The sequence below is a fragment of the Gopherus flavomarginatus genome, chromosome 1 (genome assembly GCF_025201925.1).
Source record: "Gopherus flavomarginatus isolate rGopFla2 chromosome 1, rGopFla2.mat.asm, whole genome shotgun sequence".
NCBI classification, from domain to species: Eukaryota; Metazoa; Chordata; order Testudines; family Testudinidae; genus Gopherus; species Gopherus flavomarginatus.
This window is the reverse complement of record NC_066617.1, coordinates 279,306,757-279,310,787: the sequence shown is the minus strand read 5'-3', so window position 1 is coordinate 279,310,787 and position 4,031 is coordinate 279,306,757.

Sequence of the window (4,031 nt, the reverse complement as noted above, 5' to 3'; positions counted from 1 at the left end):
TGAAGCAAATACTCACCAGCAACCACACACCACAGAACTAAAACACTAACCCAGGAACTTACCCTTGCAACAAAGCCTGATGCCAACTCTGTCCACATATCTATTCAAGTGACATCATCGTAGGACCTAATCACATCAGCCACACCATCAGGAGCTCATTCACTTGCACATCTACTAATGTGATATATGCCATAATGTGCCAGCAAGGTGCCTCTGCCAGGTACATTGGTCAAACCGGACAGTCTCTATGCAAAAGAAAAAATGGACACAAATCTGACATCAGGAATCATAACATTCAAAAACCAGTTGGAGAACACTTCAATCTCTCTGGCCACTCAGTAACAGCCTTAAAGGTTGCAATTTTGGAACAGAAAAGCTTCAAAAACAGACTCCAGTGAGAAACTGCTGAACTTGAATTAATATGAAAACTAGACACTATCAATGTAGGCTTGAATAGAGACTGGGAATGGCTGAGCCATTACACGGTTTGAATCTATTTCCCTATGTTAAGTATCCTCACACATTCTTGTCAAACTGTCTGAAATGGGCTATCTTGATTATTACTACAAAAGTTTTTTTCTCTTAATTCATTAGCCTCTTAGAGTTGGTAGGGCAACTCCCATCTTTTCAAGTTCTCTGTATGTGTTGTGACAAAGTTCCTCCTCTACCTTGGCAGGTTCTGCACTTACTGGTGGATTTGCTCATCTCACAGATTCACCCTGTGGATCAGGAAACAGCCCAGAGACCTTCCCCTCTGGTAGAAGCCACAGTCCAGATCAAGTCCTCCTGTGTTTGATCGATAGTTGGGAGGTTTAGGGTGAACCTGGGCCTGCCCTCTACTCCGGGTTCCAGCCCAGGGCCCTGTGAACTGCAGCTGTCTAGAGTGCCTCCTGGTACAGTTGTGCGACAGCTATAACTCCCTGGGCTACTTCCCCATGGCCTCCTCCCAACACCTTCTTTGTCATCACAAAAGGATCTTCCTCCTGATGTCTGATAATGCTTGTACTTCTCAGTCCTCCAGCAGTATGTCTACTCACTCCGAGCTTCTTGCACACCTCTTGCTCCCAGTTCCTCACACGCACTTCCTCTCCCCTGGGTCCCCCTTGACCTGACTGGAGTGAGCCCTTTCATAGCATTGGGGGTGGGGAGAGGGCTTAATTAGAGTCAGGGGCTTAACAGCCTCACCTGACTCTTAGCAGGTTAATTGGAGTCAGTGTTCTCGTTAGTCTGGTGCAGCCCCTGCTCTGGTCACTCAGGGAACAGAAAACTGCTTATCCAGTGACCAGTATATCTCCCTTCTACTACTCTGCTGTTCCCAACTGGCCTGAGTCTATCACAGTGTATATATATATCCTTACTATATGTTCCATTCTATGCATCCAATGAAGTGGGCTGTAGCCCATGAAAGCTTATGCTCAAATAAATTTGTTAGTCTCTAAGGTGCCACAAGTACTCCTGTTCTTTTTAACCCTGCTCAGGTTCACAACCAGATAAACTAAGCCAGAGTGCTGACTTCTGACCCTATGGTTACAGGGCACAAATGGAATCCTCAGGGGATCTTCTCTAAGGGACTGTTGCACAATTCTTATTCAACAGCACAATTCTGACGCCTGCCCAAGGAGTAGGGTCTATAATTCTATCCTCCAAGCATGTGAGGCTATGGCTCGGTGTTGAGCTGAGAGGAGGCGGGGTGCTCCGTGCCGTCACCCAAGCTTTCTGAAGGCTGTCATCTGCTTCCTGCTCAGCTTGGAACTGTTCCCTTGATGCTGGAGACATCAGTTCCTCCTTAAACTGTGGACTTGGGCTTGGTCCCTCTGGAAGCTGTGTAGGTGATGGGGTTGTTTTCGTTGATTGTGAACCTCTCTCCGCTGGTGCACTATACGATATTTCAGGCTCTGGTTGAGCCTCTTGGGTAGGGTTGTCTGCTGCTTCTGCCAGTTCAGGCCCACTGGTGCCCTCTGGCATTGGAATTGTAGATGGGTTTGCAAGCGCTGGAGTTAGTGCTGGCAATGGTTCTAGTGCTGGTTGCTTTGCCAGTTCCGGTTCTGGGACTGGATTCACTACGGTTGTAGCGTTCATGGGTAGAAGATCCGGTTCCACCACCTCTCTCTGTGTCTCTGGTAACACAGATGGAGCCCTGGTGGATGGCTCAGGAACAGGGATGAGTGTGGAAGCTTCTTGGCCTGGCTGCGTGTGACCATTCCCACCCTCTTGGCTAGCTTCACATGGTTGGTCAAGTCTTTCTCCAGCTGCATGGGGATGGGATAATTGTCATAGACTGCAAAATTCCACATTTCAGACCAGCCCTTGTACTGGACAGGCAACTCAGCTGTAGGTAAGTTTAAAGATTTTGACATGAATGGGTGAATTGTCACGTGGGCCTCTGGGTTGATGAATTGGGGTTCCACTAAGGATTGGTAGATAGCTGACACTTGTGTCCCAGTGTCCCTCCACGAGATAACCTTCTTTCTGCCCAGTGTCAAGGTTTCCCTTTGCTCTGAGGGTATTTAAGAGGCATCTGGGCCTGCAGATCTTTGATGTGATTGTGGTGTAATGAACTGTAATCGGTTGGGGTTTTGGGGGCAGTGGGCCTTTATATGTCCTGGTTCATTACACTTAAAAAATCACCCAACTGACTGGTCACTGGGTCGAGGTGAGTTGCTGGAGACTGGTGAGGTGGGACAATAATGTGTCTGGGGCTTTCCTTGGGTTGTAGGTGAGGCCTTGGGTTGCCCCCGGTGATAGGGTTTAGTTTTGGTTTGCCCCCTCTGATATTCGCTCCAACTGCTAGTAGTTTTTTTCTTTTCTGCCACTTCCATCCATTTGGCTCCAATCTCCCCCGCCTCGGTTACAGTTTACATCCCATCTAGGATGTACCTTTTTATTTCCTAAGGAACACCCTCTAAGAACGGCTCCATTTGCATTAAAAAGGACAGAGCTTCCAGAGATTCAGCACTTGCTCCTGATATGCAGGCATTCCAATTCTTTCCAATGTGTTAGGTGTGTCGGGTAAATGACACATCTGGTTTCCACCTTAGGGCTTGGAACCACCGACGAGCATGCTCAAGTGTTAGCCCCATTCTGATTCTGGCCTTGGTTTGATAAAGTTTATAATCGTTCATGTGTTCCTTAGGCATTTCATCCGCCACCTCTGCTAAGGGTCCACTGAGCTGTGGCCTCAGCTCTATCATGCACTGGTCTGTAGAGATGCTGTACCCAAGGCAGGCCCTTTCGAAATTTTCTAAGACGGACTCAGTATCATCACCTGCCTTGTGGATGGGGAATTTTCTGGGATGGAAAGCAGCACCTGGAGAAGGATTGTTTGGGTTGGCTGGTACATCCTGCTTAGCCCTTGCTTACTCCAGGGCATGCTTCTGGGCCTCCCTCTGGCTCTCCAAAGCCCTCTGGTGGTCAGCCTTTTTGGCTTTCTCTTCTTTTTCTTTCTCCTCCATCGCTTTTTTCCTCTCCTCCATAGCTCTTTTGTGTGCAGCCTCAGCCCTGGCCATCTGTGTGTGATGTTCCTTTTGGTTCTCCTCAGCCTGGAGTTTGGCTAACACCAGCTACTATTGGATGTTTTTTTTTTACTTTGCCAGACATTTTCCCCGTGGTCTACCTTAGCTATCTCAGAGTGGGGAAAAAACAGCCTGGAATCTTTGGTTACTGTAATGTGACTTACTTAGAAAAAAAAACAAGTAAAACGGGTTTTTGTGACTTCCCTTGGCAATGTTAATGACCCTCCAGTGATCACAGCTGGAGCTTCCCTTCTAACAAAAAGCCCTCTGTTAGAATCTCTTATCTGTTTGCCTTCAGAGTATCTCTCCTTCACTGCTTCCCCAGCATCTCAAAGGAGGAAAAAAAGATCTGGCTTTTGGTTCCTAAAAAATCCCTCACTGCTGCTCACCATGTCAAGGTTCCTTCCTCACTCTGAACTTTAGGGTACAGATGTGGGGGACCTCCATGAGAAGCTCTAAGTTCAGTTAACAGCTTAGATCTGGTCTGGCTGCCACCACTCACAAGCACTACTTTCCTTC